Source organism: Amblyomma maculatum, chromosome 1 (genome assembly GCF_055883805.1).
Source record: "Amblyomma maculatum isolate TAMU_Amacu chromosome 1, ASM5588380v1, whole genome shotgun sequence".
In the NCBI taxonomy this organism is placed as follows: domain Eukaryota; kingdom Metazoa; phylum Arthropoda; class Arachnida; order Ixodida; family Ixodidae; genus Amblyomma; species Amblyomma maculatum.
The window spans coordinates 411,366,085-411,383,745 of NC_139344.1; the positions used below are offsets into that span (position 1 = coordinate 411,366,085).

General features: G+C 44.3%; 1 protein-coding gene across 3 annotated transcripts in view; it reads right to left on the reverse strand.

Moving 5' to 3' along the window:
• Positions 1–1,837: 1,837 nt before the first annotated feature.
• The window catches only part of LOC146208937 (uncharacterized), a 42,423-nt gene continuing 26,599 nt past the window's right edge, over positions 1,838–17,661 (reverse strand). The window contains exons 6-9 of one of the 3 annotated variants that reach the window (XR_014705688.1): positions 15,590–15,652; positions 15,396–15,515; positions 9,032–9,074; positions 1,838–7,268 (exon numbers count right to left, since the gene is read on the reverse strand). The gene's annotated coding sequence lies outside the window, so the exon portion shown is untranslated. The remainder of the gene's footprint in view (positions 7,269–9,031; positions 9,075–15,395; positions 15,516–15,589; positions 15,653–17,661) is intronic. The other 2 variants (XR_014705687.1, XR_014705686.1) reach the window with 2 other exon arrangements.

Consider the following 17,661-nt stretch of genomic DNA (forward strand, 5'->3'; position numbering starts at 1 on the left):
ATGCTTTGCCCTTACGTTCGCCCCTCGAAGTGCCTGCCTTGCCACAGTTGCCCCTCCCCGGACGCTTGACATGTTTAGAAGGGTTGGGAAGCACGGCTGCCATTCCTTCCCCATTCGTGAGGCCATGAATAATGCTTCAAAACCCTAAGCCGCTGTGCTTAAACCAACGATCCCACTGTCTCACATCATGCTCCTGGATTGGACAGTGTTGCAATGGTCATCGAGAGTTCGCAGTGTGCATGAAAAAGTACCAACCTTTTTCGGTATAAACTGAACCTTTTAAAACACTTTCGGCGTACCTTTATCGGTGTTTTTCGGTTTAAACCGAACAGTCCAACCCCTAGTTATAATTAAGAGGAATCGGCAGACGATAAGCATACGGCTGCGGCTGATTTCTAAACTTTTATCGGCATGTTTAACTTCAGTGTGGGTCAGAAAAGGTTGCATATGTGTCAGTGGCTGCAATAAATGTTGATGATGCATGAACAAAATGTATTTTACAAATTTAAGGTACACTGACAAGCTCCATTTATGCTACCCACCGGATTCGAAGCCAGGCGGTGGTTGCATATTACATATGGAAAAGCGACTTCATGAATGAATTTATGGGATATATTTGCATTCTGTGCCTGTCAACAAGGAGATGCCCATCAGCAGGTTTCCACTCATTTCGTGTTTTTTCATGCAAAGTTCATATATGCAGCATCAGGACATAGTAAGAACTGAAAACTGGTGCATGCAGACAACTTTCTCAAAGCTCGAACATGATGTATAAAAACCATAGCAAAACAGTTTCTTGCGGTTTAGCTCTGGTTAACCCTAGTTGAAATGCGAAAGCAACGGCGGAAGCTTCCTTTGCCTGCTGCATTATTTCCCTACGTGCCTGCGTGTCATAAGGGTAACGAGAATGCAAATGGTTCTGGCAGGCTGATTTTGATACTACCGTCCCGTATGAAAGAAGCGACCCGAGTTGGCCGCTCCTGCCTGTTGCATAGGGGTAACATACATGAATTCAAACGTCATGGCAGGCCAATTTCTTTACGAGAGACTACGGACACAGCACACAGCGACGAGCAGTTAGAACTGGCGTAGTATTGCTTCCGCAATAAAACCCACCAGCAGACAATACCAATGGTTTCCGTTTTCAAAAATTCCAATAAACAAGCACTTAGGCGCCTGAGCAATATCTTATTGCAAAAGCAATACTACGACAGGTCTAACCGCTCATCGCTGTGTGCCGTGTCCATGACCGTGGTCCCCTGGCAGGAGCTGCCAACTTGGGTCTCTCGTTTCACATGGGACGGTTATGTCAGAATAGGCCTGACCCTGGCATTCACGTTACCCCTATAGGCCACTAAGGCACGTTCATACAACTTGGTTGAAGCGGGGCTTTATGTCTGGGCGGCAGGAGCTGCCAACTTGGGTCTCTCGTTTCACATGGGACGGTTATGTCAGAATCAGCCTGCCAGGACTCTGGCATTCATGTTATAAGGAACGTTCATGCGACTTGGTTAAAGAGGGGCTATATATGCGGACTGGGGAAGAACGCTGTCACCCACAGCTAATGTTTTCATTCCATATTCAGTTCAGCAGCGTTGAACCCTTTCAATTTTGTTATTGCGAAAGCAATACTATGCCAGGTCTAACCGCTCGTCACTGTGTGCTGTGTGCGTGGTCCCTCATAAAAAAATCAGCCTGCCATGACACTTGAATTCACGTTACCCCTATGCCATGGGCAGGAGCTGCCCAACTCGGGTCGCTCCTTTCGTACGGGAGGGTGATATCAGAATCAGTCTGCCAGAACCGTTTGCATTCTCGTTACCTCTACGACACGCAGGCAGGTAAGGGAATAATGTAGCAGGCAAAAGAAGCTTCCACCGTTAACTGGGGCTAACCAGAGCTAAACCAAAACTAATTTTTTTAATATTTGCACTCAAAAGTATGCCTGTTTAGCCCAACAAATTAGTTTCAACAATGTGCTGTATTTGGTGAATAGCTGAGAAGGCCAGCTATCATTTTGGGCAAATCTTATATTTACATGCATTTCTATTCATTTGCTACAATTTACAGCCAGCATATCGAATGTTAGGTCATTTGTGGTTGCAAAAACAATGTTTATTTTTAGCCAAAAGTTCAATCAGTGCGAACCAGCTTGTGATGCTTACAGCACCCATGATGGCTGAAGTCGTCTTCAAGAAATTTCATGGAAAAATAGTGCCTCCACCTTCCTCTTGAGGTAATAAAAACTCTGTGACTGCATCTATGCAAGTGTCACCCTAGTGCTTACATGCTTTGCTCGCCCTACTAGCTATTGCTTTTAATTGTTTAAGAAGCAAGTAACTATTCACAGCTTGCTTAGAAGAAGTATTCAGACTTGGAATAGAGGAGTTAGGGATAATGGTAGATGGAGAGTACTTCAGTAATCTGCGATTTGCTGTTGACATTGCCTTGTTTAAATAACTCTGGGGATGAACTGCAAAGAATGATTGACGACCTAGAGTGGAAAAGTAGAACGGTAACCTTGAAAATCAATATGCAAAAGACTAAGGTAATGCTTAACAGCCTCGGGAAGGAACAGCCGTTTACGTTAGATAGCGAAGCACTGGAAGTAGTAGGCGAATATGTCTACTTAGGACAGGTAGTAACTGCAGATCCAGAGCATGAAAGAGAAATAACAAGGAGAATAAGATTGGGATGGAACGCATTTGGCAAGCACTCGCAGATGATGACTAGCAGCTTACCGGTATCGCTCAAGAGGAAAGTAAAAAACAGTTGCATCTTACCTGTACTCACCTATGAGGCTGAAATGTGGAGGCTAACAAAAAGGATTTTATTTAGGTTGAGGACAACATAAAGGGCTATGGAACGAAAAGGTAGGGGTAATGTTAAGAGATAGGAATTAAACGTGCAGAGCGGGTCAGAGAAATAACTCAAGTTACTGACGTTCAGTGGAATCAAGAAGAAGAAATGGGCATGGGCAGGGCATGTAATGCGAAGAGATGATAAGAAATGGTCGCATAGAGTAACAACTGGATTCCAATTGGAGGAAAGTGCAGCAGGGGGCAGTAGAAAGTAGGCGGGCGGACAAGGTTAAGAAGTTCCCAGGGGTCAAGTGGATGCTGCAAGCACAGAACCAGGTTAATTGGAGAAATATGGGAGAGGCCTTAGCCTTGCAATGGGTATAGTCTGGCTGATGATGATGAACTTTTCATTAGGCTTAGCGTGAGTCAAGTTATCCACTGAACACCAGTGCTGTGTCGTTTTGACGGTGGCAGTTCCGTAGTGCAGATGCACAACTCGCAACACGCCACTGGCCTGGCACAGTGGTCCAACGCAGTGGCCAGTGAAGCAGGGGCAATATTTACATAACGATCACATCCCAAAGCCTGCCAATTAGCTGTGCTCTTATTGCCCGATATGTTCACCAATCAGAATCGACCAATAGCAAAGGGACTGATCTTGTTTCGCAACAGGTTTATGACAGATTTCGTGATTCCTTGATCTCTACCTTGGCCTGGCTTCAAAGCCCATTGGTAGCGATTTTCTTATTTGCTGAACGGCTGCTGAAAAGGGCTGACTGCAATATCAAGAATGTGGATAGTAATGCTTCTGCATCACAAGCGAAAAATGTAAGCAGAGTAACTGCAGTGTGAGTTCGAGAATGTAGAAATACTCCTGAACAGAATATTCAAGTGGGGTTCTGTACCATTTGCAACTCCACAGACGAAATCTTACCCGCTAAAATGTTTGCCCTATATATACAAGAATACGAACTCTCTTCTTTTTGCCCATTCACAGCCTGATTTATCATTTCTTACACACAGCTTGTCTTTAGGGTAGAAACGCTAACTTACGCCAGGTTCAATCTCATACTTCCAGCATTGTAGCCCTGAACCAGTAACAGATCATGACAATTTAGATAAACTGCAGACGTTCCAGTATTGCTGCATGATCGGAATGCACTTGCTAACAAACAAAAGTACAAACAGCAACGCCTCCGGCTTTTAGAATGCATAAATTCAGTCGAGCACTCGCCTCAGCAACATCATGAGAAGCCACATGATCCCACTTTAAGATCAACTCTTTTCACTGCTCACTCCAGTGGTGCAGTAGTGGCATTACTGAAGACCAAAAGGTCTCGAAAGGTGTGCAAAAGTGCCTATGTACACCATAAACCACGAATGAAAGTTTGTACTTTGCACTGCTGGCATATGCCGGATACACCTCTCCTGCGGCAGGTGAGGAAGTCTGGACACTGCCTAAATGAACAGCTATGAGAGCACCCAACGCAAGTGGATTCATTAGCGAGGGGTGGCCAGTTGGCGCTGACGTTTGATGCCACGTGTGCACTTGGTAGGGGAGGCACAAGGTTAGGACGAGAGATATGTGAGGCCTATCACATTAGCAGGGAAGGAGACAATTGTGTCAGCCAGCCTTCATTTGCATTATCAAGAAAAAGATATATCTAGGGAACAATTTGCCGCACTTAGATTAGCTTTTCATTTGCCTTATGTAAACTATAGTGTGCTTGCAGCAGTAAACTGTATTTGTGTACCTTCTGCCAAAGTAAAACCTTCAGGTTATCACTAGTTCTTTTTCCATCTTTGTTTTTGTTATTATATGCACTAGCCTTTTTAATTATGACCCACGAAATAGCCCACCTTTCTGCCTTGAACAGTCACAGGACTTACCCTGCTCGACTGCGAAGTTGAGCCATTTATTTCCCTTTAGTCTCAGTTTACAGAAAAATTTAATTTAAAATTTGAAGGTTCATACTGTGTCCAAGACTCCAGCAGAGCAAGTTAGAGCAATTTCACCACTTCTGGACTTCTGACACTCTCATGACCCGCAGGCAACAAAGTCCATTGCTGCTGCGCGCATTTCCACTTAGGATGGTCTCTTCACAAAAAAACTTGAGCAAGAAAACATTTAAAGGACAGAAGAAGGCCAGCACACCTCTGTGTTTGTTCCAACAAACATCAAGCTTATCTTTAATGAGCTACAAAAGTAATATGTAAAAGTGAATTTAGTGGCTCACAACTTTGGCCATTTGACAGCGATTTGATTGAAAATGACAAGACACAAATTGTAGTTTCCTTGCTGTATGCTTCAGATTGCGAAATTCAAAGCCACCCATCTTTTAAACACTTAGTTTCGACAAGGTGGTCAACAATCTGCGGAAAGTAGCCCTAAACGCACTGTGCAGTGTTTTACTAAGAGGGTCACATTCTCCCACTTTTGGAATCTAGCAAGCTTATTATCAGGAACCCACAGCACGGGCTCGGCACTATTGCATTTGGCTGTTGATGTCACGGCTGCGGGACTGTGAAGAACGTGTGTGAGTGGGGAGAATTTGATAAAAGACGAAGAAGGGAAACTACATTTGGAGAAAGAAGAGGAAAACGTGGAGGTTGGCTCGAGGAGCGCGAGGCACTAGCAGGGGAGAACAGGCGAGCAGCGAAGCCGATTGGTTGTGCACGGAGCTCGGAGCGGGGCGTCTTCTGCCAGGCCTGACCCGGGGATCCAGACCTGGGGCCTACCGACCGCATCCTGTCCTGTTCCTCCTGCTGTCCCAGGCGATCGGGCCTAGGAGCACCACAGCTTCAGCTCATCGCCGCTGCTTTAAAGGCAGTTCGTCACAGGCACGGGTGTTCGGCGCCGTGCTGGACCCAGGCACGTCGGGGAGACTTGCCTCATCGGCCGTGGAACGGCAACCCGAGGCCTCGTGCCTCCACTGGGCCCCGTCCGGTGGCCTAGTCTTTCGCTACGCCAGTCGAGGCCCTACGTCAGAGACCCAACAACGCTTGACCAACCGGAGCGTATACACCGACTTTCCTGCCTACCCAACGAACTGGTGACTGTAGACAATTTTGTGTTTAGTCTTCGTCCTACTTGCTCGTCCTACTTTCGTCCTGTCCATGTGTGTCAACAGTATCACGAGGAGCGCGAGATACTGTCCGAGGAGCGCGAGATACGAGATACTCTCGTCCTGTCCATGTGTGTACATAAAATTATTTGTCGTTAAATTGGTCGGTCTGGTCATCTATTTAAATTGCTGTCTCTGAATAAGCCACAGAACAAGGTGGCCAGAAGATTTAAAGAAAAGAACCTCGGAGGGACTCAACCCTAGCCATGTGCTGCATGATGTCAGCACATGTAAAACCCCAGATGGTCTAAATTAAACCAGAGCCCTACACACAGCAGCATCCCTCCTATTGATGTGCTGTTTCAGAGTTAAACCCATGTACCACCACAGTGTATACAGGGGCCTCCCTCCAGGAAAAGAAGTGATGTCTCCTACTTGGTACACTGAAATAAAAACTCTGAAGTTCACTGGCTGTCCACTGAGAATGTCTAGTTAGGCATGACCTTGCCATAAATTAGTAGTCCTGTAAATCAAAGCAAAAGCATGTCATTTGCTCTATTAGCTTTATCTTCGCCCTCTTTTTCTTTCTGCACCAGGGTAGATGTTACCTGCCTGTGTATTATTAGGCATTGGTTTGAGAGTACCACACCACGAGTGCATAAGCTAAGCCTGTGATGAACATAGGTCCTTTGCTTGCTTAGGATTGTGAGCTCCTGTAATTACGCGCAGCAGTTACGTCTAGCACATGTGGTGTGTGCTAGACGTGCTAGTGCAGTGCTAGACAGCTAGCCCTTGCAAGATGACGGGAACAGACACTGCACAATAGTGCACCGGCTAGCATGAGATTGCAACAGTTGCCTTGCAACTTCTGTAACAGAAGAGTTGTGCCGTCAAATATACCGGCACGGCAAAAGGTCATGAGTTCCAGTAAACTTTAGCACTTGTTACTTCACAAAATGAAGAAAGCCAGCAAGCCAGCACTTTGTCTATTTGAAGGTGTCTTGCATTCACCACTGGCTTCAGCATCACAAGGAACTGCTGATCTATATCTGGGAGATTATGCCCTGCAGAGCTTTAGTCCAGTAACAAGAGATCGAATTTTGAACACTGAGACGCAATAGAATACACAATAGGAACACCATTTCCACACAATGAGAGTTGCTAGGAGAGTCGTCGTTTCTGGTGGGTTTGTTGACACTAAAGAAGTTCCCTGTAGATATTAACTTGCCAAGTGGAATGAACCTGTAGCCTTTCGTCACCAAGCTTGGCAAGCTTTGAAGTCCACTTTTCTATGGAAGGCCACTTTCATTTGTACACTATAGCTTTGCGGGCTGCAGTTAAAGTATGTGACAAAGCCGCACATCGCTCTTTACTAACGTCTCTGACAGCCAGTAGACATAACCTGAAAAGAAAAAAAAAATTTACAGACAATTAATAAGATGCATACGGCATTAAACATGTGAGCTTGTTTCCTACAGCAGGCTGCATCATTACGTTACCACCTAGGTAAAGAAATGGGAGAGACATTACTGCGTGTTTTGGAATAATTACCTGTGCTCGATGCCACTGCCATTGGAAAATATTTCCCCGCATGGGGGTACCGATGTTTCCGTGTTAAAAGCCTGACAAAGGCGTGCTTATGAATTTTTCAAAGCTGCAAGGCATCAAATGTTCAACGCCACCAGAAATTTTCTTTTTGACATGGAGATAGTAATGGGCTCACGTTAAAAAAAAAATAAATGAAATAATATGTTCCTTCCTTTAGGCTCTCATCAGCCTTCGAAGGGTAGTGAAGACGTAGTTTACTTCGCACGAACATTGCTCTTGTCCGAGTAAACCGAAAGGATGTTTAGTTAGCACCATAGAATTTCTTAGTCCTACCTAGAGAGAAAGCTGTGCTGCCATCTATGGAAACTTGCATGGAGATTCTCGACGACCAGTTTAGCCACCATGGGCGCCCAAAGCATCATGGGCCGGAGAACTACCGAGTGCAGAACTACAACTTTTGGCCCAAAATAATGCAAATATAAACGTTGTTCTACAGTTAAAAATCTCTCATCGTTCAATACTGTGACTATAGATTGCAAAAAGAGAGTGGAACAGCATGCCAGTGTGAAAGTTGCTTAATATAAGCGATAACTCTTTCTCCTATTGGCTAAGTATTGAGCACAAATAACAATATTCTGCACTTAATAGGCACACTTCGAAAGAAAAAAAGCATTCCGGAAATATTTATGCTTGCTCAATCACTTTAGAAAGTTTTTTATTCGCATTTCGAAAAAGAGAAACCATTTTTTGGTGTCGTCTGCTTTTGCGCCTTCGCTACTATGGCTATTGCGGTCTACGTCCGCACCTCGAGATGACGGTGATGATGAAAAGGAGACATGGTAGTAATGCCACTCTGTGTTCTCGAAAAAATGCAACTATCCCGCACCAAGTAGGACACCTGGACACCGGCCCATGACTCTCGGCACGCCCATGGTGGCTGAAGTGCAGCGCCTTCAGCTTTCTCTCTAGGTAAGAGTAAGAACTCTATGGTTACCACACTTCTCAGCCACGCAGTCAAAGCTGGCTGTGTAGACTGCACATGGTATGTGTTGTTTTGCAAGAATGCAAAGAGGATATTTTTAAGGAGGCCAAGAAATGTATTGTTTCTTTTCAGAAGAAATGTCCTCTAGCTTGAGATTCAATGCTTTTCTTCAGATGAGGCTTCCGACTTTCTGCTGCCTCCTCTCCCGATTGGGACATTGTAGGCGATTATTTGCCAGCACGCAGAAAATTTCCAACAGAACAGCTGCATCCAGATGTTACAGATCAGAGAGACATGCATTTAGCTCTTCAGGGGACTTTCCAGTGCCCATTCTCCCGCTATCACCACCTACAATAGTCAACATGCTCGAACCAGGCAGGCTGGTGGAATTGCATTTTTCATCGAGGGCAGCGTTTTAATTCACACTGCACAACTCAAAGACTTGGGCGACGCTTAATCTCTGCCTTTGTGATATGACAGTGTTTAAGGGCCCCTCGACAACAACTGCGATAATATTCGAATCCTAGAAATCCACAGAGGTGGTCCTTGTGAGTATTTGAATAAAATTCCAAAGATTTGCTTAAAGCCTACAATTTACGAATAATTTTTAAAAAGTGTTCCAGGCAACTGCTCACCTCCCTCTCCAACAACTCTTTGCGCTCCTCCAAGAAAATGGACCTCAGAAAAGAGCCAGTGTAGCATATTTTTCATGGCCCGAATAATTTTCATTGTTGTCCTTTATATTGTTGTCCATACATTTTTAACAATGTTTTTCCCTCGTACAACACATAAACCTAAACAAAACTAATTGTATGTATACTTGACAGACGGTCAGCAGCATATATTATAGCAGAATTGTTTTATTACCCGTAACTTTTTTGTTGTTGTTGCTTGTTTTATTGTATGGCTCTGAAGCAGTTAACTATCCAATCTACACCAGAATCGTAGAAATGTTTCACTTAATACAATGTTTTTTTCAAACCCTTTAAGAGGTGCCTGTTTTATTGCACGGTTCAGAAAGAGTTAACACCAAAAAGAGAAACTTAAATATGCATGAGACATATTTTCAAAAGCAAAAGAAAAGAGACACTGTGCTCATTTTGTGTATCCCGAGAATGTTTTTTATAGTTTCATGTTTTCAAATCCAAGCTATCATAATTTGTAAATTGCCCAAAAGTTTGCAATAAGAAACTCTTTTTTCCACACAAGTATAATGCTGGCATAAAGCGGATGCAGCTAGGAAAGGGTTGAGTTAATTAGAAGAGTATGGAAGAAGCCTTTGCCCTGAAGTGGGTATAGTTTTGCTGATGATGATGATAATGTTTAGGGTAAATAATATTTACCTGAATGAAAGAGCATCAAACAGCTAGAGTTTAATATATGTTGCACCAGGGTTGTTCAAATACTGCATGTATAAAAAAATTATGGGGTACCCTTAAGCTCCGCCTTCAAGGGCATGACGCGATAGCGTAGGCTACCAGCCCCCATATAAATTCCTGTCCTAATTAACCAATCAGTGGCCAGGGGTAACGTGAATGCAAGAGTCCTGGCAGACTGATTCTAATATCACCATCAGCAGCTCATGCCACATGTAATGCCAGACAACCCTACGTCCAGTCAGTTCCCAACCATGTCAGCTGCCAGCATCCTGCTCGATTATTAGCTCACAACGCTGACACCGGATCTCTCATGAAGAAGGCCTTTAATGCTATCGCACTAAAAAAGCTTTTTTTTTAAGGCCCTCAGGATGAAGAAGTTAGCCACGAGCCCGCAAGCGAATGCTTGCACAAGAGAGAATGGCCCAGCAACTGAACCAAGCAGCAGCACCATGTCACCGGCCCACATTCCTCACTCAGCCTGCGCGCCTACAAAAATGACGAACAAGGATGCCTGCTTCTACAAAAACAACGCCGCAACTGCCTACTCTGCACAACTGGGTTGTCCTTGCATCGCCCTGGACGCAACCAGTCTGTCGGCGCCGAATGCTCTACGTACCACCCAGCCTTTGCCCCGAGCTGTTCCCACACCTCCAAACATGCTGTTTCCTGTCAGCATGACGGAGTGTTCGCGCAAACACTGTGCGCCTTTCACTTCTTGTCGCGGCCTGACACACCCCTGGATACCGAACCTGCCGGCTTTCAGCTTCAAGGATCCCTATATTGCGGACGACCCTATTGAACTCGCATTTCTACATCCACAATGTCTCCTGTCAGCTTACAATTTACCATCACGCCAGCTGCGAGCTCCCAACTGGTCTCCTAGGCAGGCTTCGGTTGCTGCTGTGTGGTCCTAACATCTATTGATTTAAAAAAAGCCGTCGCTGCCCATTTAGGCCTGCAAGCATCGGGCCTCCTTCCTCACCTAACCTGCATGCCTACAGGGTCTTACTAGGGATAAAATGTCCCACAACAAGCAGAATGATATGGCACTATTTACTTGCTCGATGACTTTACAACCAGCACAAATGAAGTGTTGAAAATAGGGCAGCACATCTCAGAGGTAAGAGTGGACAACCGGGAGGGGGTCAAGAAAACAAGCCTCGTGAAAAATTCTCAAGGAAATGATGCATTTTCAAGAGGTTCTGCAAGATTTGTTGATTCACAACAGTTTTCATGAACCATAGGGAAGTCTAGGGTAAGAAGAAAACGCATACAGAAGAGGGAAGAGGACCAGGAAGTGCGATTCATGGTCTTTTAGAAAAAGGCAGAGAGCGGGCCTTTTGTGACCTTTGTTCAGCCGACCAACTGTCACTTTAAAATTTTTCCCCTCCTTTGGTTTCTTCCTTTGAGCAACACCCTCAGCAACTGTGTAGCCTAGCTTTTAAGATAAAACTGTGGTCATTTAAAGAGTGCATCTAAGTTTAGTGAGCTTCAAGACCCTTAGAAGGAGTATTGAAGGATTGCAAGGGCTTGTGTAAATCTTGACGAGGAGGTTCCTTCTCCTCGCCCTGACTGCACAACTAAAGCATCTTGATTATGTTTGCCTCAAATAGACAAGTGTAGGAAATGAAGGAACTACGAGAAACTTCTCAGGTCAATTCAAATCTCGCACTCTGAACCAATGGTGGGTTTTGGGACAGGACATCTGGATGGCTTCGACCGGAATGCTAAGAACTTTACAAACTGCTCACCAGGGTGGTATCTGTTAACGCAGACAGTTAAGGCTGTTCAACTTTGAATGTAGGGCACCTCACAGTGAAATCTACTTTGCATGCTTGTTATGCAGAAAACTAAGCTACTGAGTCCTCTAAATAAGGTGGTGTTAGAAATAAGGGAGGCTTTAGGTTACTGACAGTACGCGAGTCCCAGTTCAAATAACAGAAAAGTTAGAATTCATAAGAGTGGATCAGGATTATTCGCTAGGTAAAAAAAAGATATGTTCAATTAAAGTAACTTAGCGTTTTAATTTTCCATAACTCCAAGTCATTTTCTGACCAATACAGCATTCCAACATGTGCTATGGTTTGCCGACTTGATGCCAATATGTGGTCGAATTTACCTCATCAAACATTAACCGAAGCACTGCTCATTAATTTGATAAATGAAAAAAAAAAAAAGAGGTGAACAAGATGATCAGATATTATGAATAATGTTTTGATGATATACGCTTAGAATTACATCCATTTATGCACCAGTTCTTCAATTACCCATCTTTGTAAACAAAAAGCAGTAATACTAACCCTTGGTTAAGCTTAAGCAGGCAACAGTGATAGCAAAACTTCCAGTTTTACTAGGATAAGCCAAAGCAGCATTAGAAATGGCACCATTCACACTGGAGACATTGACACAAAGATTGAAGAAAGCTTGTGTACCAAGGCAAAGTGCAGCAGAGTAAAATTTCAGAAAAAGAAATCGTAACAGGAACAAGTGTGTCACATATACCAGTTTACGTCTATTGGCCAGAACTGCATAAGCAATGACTAGTCATTGTCTAGACACAATGAATGGCAACTGTAATTGGTAACTGCACAAACCACGAAGCTAGACAGGCATACCAGCCATGGCACTGCATCTCTCTTGTGCCCTCATCTACTACAAGCATTGGCCTCGGGATCGAGCAGAGTCGCCACCTTGCGGCTCAGCGGCGAAACCTACTCAGTGTGGATTGCTTTTTCGCATCGCGTGCCAGCCCGCAGTGATTTACGCGTGCGTGCGGCGTGTACAGGAGTGTTTTTGTTTGTTTCGCGGTTCCAGAGAACTTTTGCTTACCTATATGCCTCTTGCAAAATAAATATAAACAGTCTATAACCCAACGCTTCATTAAAAAAAAAGATACTTGTCCGTATCGAGCATGTCATAAGGACATCATCCATCGCGGTCTTCGGCGCTTGAGATCCTTTGACACGCAATGTGTCAAACGAAGTGATACTGTCGTTAGCGCCGTGTCAAAGCAAAACAGGTCGCTGCCGTCAATAAAAGTTAATGCAAACGCTCAGAAATCGCATATTCCCGTTTCTGTTTGAAATACAGCAGCCACTGAAACACATGCCACCGCAGACTGCTTCATATAGCAGAATGCAGTTTGAACAGACCCCTCTATGCCTGCTATGCCTTCTGTATGCACAATAGAGTTGTGTGCGTACTCTTTTTTTTTTTTTCTTTTAAACCACTGTCACGGTGTCTGAATGGTAAGGACGCTCAACTGCTGATTTCGAGAACGGGGGATTCAATCACGACCGTTTCGAAAGGCGCTCCCCTGCTGTGGGATTTGACTGCACAATAAACAATCCCACGTGGTAAATGTGGTGTTAATAATGAAGAAAAAAAAAAAAAACGACACCACAGCCAGCCTCTGCAATCATCCGTCATAGCCGATGCCGCTTTTATGCGTTTAACCCGGGCCAATATGCATTTCTTTTTCTTTCTTTTTTTTGCTGTTGAAGGCTTCTGTGCATCCGTAAAAGTGGTAGCACATTTTGCTTTACAGAAATGCTCGAATGTTTGGGAAACATCTTCCTTGCACCTTATTGTTACACTAAATATTACATAATACACCTCTATTAATGTACTTTACTGGTAGCCTATTATAATCATTATAATCCCATTTCGTCCAAGTGCTGTCTTCCGAGCAAACTCGTTTCAGACAAGGGGAGTAAAACAGCTTCATGCAGGCTTAAATATCAGTGTTTAGTTCGGGAATAAATACATTTTTATAGTCGCATGATAAGATGACCTCCATTTCTTTCGAAATAGTTTTATATCCGGCACCTGTTATGGAAGCAACCCTAATATTTTACTTCGCATAAGATTTAGTCACTGCTAAATAATTAGTGATATAGAAATTTTCAGCCTGTAAAATTGCTTCTCAGAACGTGCCCATGCGCAGTTTAAAACGATGTCTTCGCAGCAAGTAATTCGTAGCTTGCACTTTAACGTTACTGAAAACTAATCGCTGATCATTGTCAATTCTGTCAAGTGTGTAAAAGCTCTCATACGGTGAAATTAATTGGCATTGCAAAACAAAAAACCTACACTACTAATTTACCGTTATATATTAACATCACACACATCAGAAATCCCTTATACTTTCCTCGGTGTCAGGAAATCATTTACAGTTAGTGGCGCATGCAGTAATACACTATCACATTCTATGACAGTGGCCGCAAAAAGCATCTCGGCAAATTCAATCCACTCAGCGCTGTACACGTGAACAATCAGCTTTCCTGTGTGGCGAAGTTTCCTGTAGAGTGTCGGTGTGATCTCATTTTTGGGGAATACTTGTGCGTGGTTGTCTGGGCCAGAGTTGATGTGCACTCAGTCTAAAGCAACTCGCCGTGCAGTGCGCTGCCAGTGCTACATTTAACCTGCTTAATTCTCGAGTCAAGTACGATATAATGAACCAGGCTTTTTCGATTCAATCTAAAGTATTGCAGGTATCTGCGTGGGCTTGACACTAAATTCGCCGGTCTCACTCGCATGAGACAGGCGCAAACTGTTTAAAAGTCAATAAGAAAAACAAAGCTGTCATTAGGTAGGCCCAAGCATTAGGCGCGTGAGCGCGGTACAGCGCAAGAAACGTGAAAAGTAAATCTGGAAGTCTGGTGGTTGCGTGCTTTGTTTTCCTATAATCCGCTCTTCTTCTGCTGCATTGGCGAAATCCTTGGATTATTTTCTGCAATATTGCAGAAATACTGCAGAAGGCACGTTTTGATCGCCAACAAACCCGCCGCAAACTCGGAAGCAGACCTATGCAGTGTGCGTTTGTGCGAGCGCCGCCGGCTGCCGATCCACACTACCGGAGTGACAGTGGCGCCACCTCTAGGTCGATCTCTCGGCGAATAGCAAATGAGTTCCAGGGTCGGGGCTGTTTTTATGAGGTGGAAGATTTTTTTTTTTTTTTTTTTGCCTTAATGCACATCAGCTGTCCAAATTTCACCATTATGTTGTTTCTTCACCGAAGGGCCTTTAACCTACCGATGTGAAATACACAACAGACTTGCTAAGAGAACACCGAGACCAGCTCCGTCCTGTTTTGCTGTCAGCAAAAATTGTTTAGCAGCAAAAGAAGCATTTATTGTCGAGATAAATAATATTTAATGAAAATAGAAACTCTTCCAACTACTCTTCAGAACAAGATGGCAATAATAAAAAGGACCCCTTGGTTGCCCTAGACTTGGAGGCCCACAACCCAGAAAGATGCAGAGACATTTATATGGGATAATTTTCTTTAAAAAAAGCAGAGACGGTCGGGATAATGGAACTCCTTTTTCTTTCCTTTCCTTTTCTTTTCTGGCTTATAAAAGCCCTGCATTCTGCAATGATAGGCTTTCTGCCATTAAAATGTGGTATCCCCTTTACATGAGCAGACTACCAGTTTGCTATTACTGTCCTTTTCAATTCCTGCTACCACCTCTTGTAAACATCATCACATATGCCACCAAACGCAATGCTGTAATTGGCCAGTACACAAGTCCACGAGCAAATTGGAATTTGTTTCTAGTACATACATCGCAAATGCATCCTGAAAAGATGCCCCACAGCAAAAGCAGTGGAATCCTACCGTGCGATTCGCCCAGCATAATTAGTGGGATCCCATGCGCGACGTACATGGACAGTGCAGGAGAGAACGTAGCCACCAGTCATCACAATGAGGGTGATGGTTGTTCGTCGTTCGTCGACACTGCGATAACTTCACCTTGCGACTCCAGCATTTGTGGCACAAGCCAATTCACGCACCTGGTGGCATATACGTACCTCTATGGCCTGGATGCCCCCATGTAATGCTCGACTGAAGATGTGCCGAGAATCACTCAAGCCCTGTAACACCCCAGAAAGTCATGGCTGCACAAACTAGACAAATTTGCATGCCCTACTCAAGTGCTCCATTCGCCAATGTTTGCTTGCTGCATGTCAACGGCAGCTGGATAAAGTTTTCAATTTCTGTTAGTGGCAGTAGGTGTGAGGAAGTCCCTTTCTGTGGCAAAGAGCACTGCTCTACATTGTCATCACAAATCTCCACAAGCTATTCCCATCTGAACCAAAGAGGATTGTGAGGAGCAAGTGCCGCACAAGAATGCCAAAGACGATGACGAGAAGTGGGAGGAATAAACGCGTGGCGCATCGAGAAAGTGCCACATGTAGAAAGCAGCAGGTGGAGACGAGAGCACAGGCAGAGTGGAGCAATCAGAAGGGAGGACACGAAGGGAGCAGTCAGAGATGGAAGCCTCTCTGCTGTGCCTGTTTGCTGGCAACCCAAGTGACCAGGCTTGGGCTTACACCACAGATGTCCGGGATTCCAGACTCGGATTGACCTCTATCCCGTCTCCAGATGCATCTGCCTGAGCTACCAGACTAAGGCGCAGCTGGACTACGCCCTTCCTAGTAGATGTGATGACGTGGCCACCAGCTGCCTGACCAAACGCAAGCTGCCCACGTCTCCATAAGATGCTGTTCCAGCCATCTGAGGTACAGGAAACGAGACGCATAGCTGTCGGATCAAGGCTGCACGTAGAGGCCTACTGTAGAGCGGCCATTGATCCGACTCATTTATTTGGGACACACCCAGAGCCATCGGCTCCACCAACGCTCAGCCACTCCAGTTCGTCGAAAGTACCACCACCTCGGAGGACACGAACGTGAGTAGACCTTTCCTTTTCTTTTGTAGCTTATTTTCCTGTTCGCTGCACACGTTTTATGTTTTTCGTTTTCTCGCTTGTATGTGAAGTATTTTTTTTTTCCAGTGTTAAATTAGAGTTGTTGCTTTTTCCAAATGGTACCGCCTCGTGTTTTGACTTCCGATATCTATATTCCCGAAAACCTTAACAAAGATGTTATTCATTGAGGCAGTGAAGAAGGTGCTTCTATGCCACTGCCATTGGCATTTGTATGACAACAGCATGGGTGAAAATGAGACCATAATGCATCATAAATCAGACTATCCACAATAAAGCTATTAAAGATGAGTACAAAAACGGGATTTAAGTTAAGGGTCAAGTTATTTTGGCACTAGAGACCGTCATCGACAGTAATCCACAAAGCAATTAAAGGCAATGAAAGAGAACAAAGTCACAAAGAAATAACATGGAATTTTTTTGTGTATGCATACCTGCCAGGTTCACAGAAAAGGCAGTAAGGAGATCTGATCGAACAGGGGGGGAGAGAAAAGAGTCACAAGAAATTTATAATTTTCTGAGTTATTTTTTATTTCGTTCGAAAGAGCAGGAATTGTGTTGTTTTTGTGTGCAAACCACTGCCAACGTGTGCCACATCACCGCTCACTGTTGGGGAATCTTCAATGTAGCAGATGCTGCCCTTTTCAGAAATCACTTAAAGTACTGCCGAGCATAACAATGTTCGCCCCTGCAACATTTTGCCAAAAGAATATCACCGAGGGTGGCGTAAGATATGGATTGAAACTAGGTCAGAAATTTTTATTTTTACACTATTGAACTACCTCTCATATTCAGCATTGCTGTGAGGTATATCGAGGATTCCGAACATTACTGCCGAGATAAGGCTAAATTTCTTTTCTGCGCCTTTCAGCCGGGAGATGGCGCTCCACTGCTTGTCAGCACGTTCCTGTTGTAGCACATCTTGAGGAATGTCAAGTGCTCAAGTTTGACAAATTTCATTTCGTGAGAATTCAAATCTTAGTCTTTCGACTCTTGCTGCTTTGGTGGCAGTAAGGCCAGAAATCGTTCCACAAAGAAAAGGACATCCTGAAACGACATAGTGTCATGTCGATGGAGTTCAGATCTGCGACTCGGATTAATTACTGCATTGTCAGCCAAAGGGAATTTGAGGCAGGCAGTGACCACGTGTTCCTG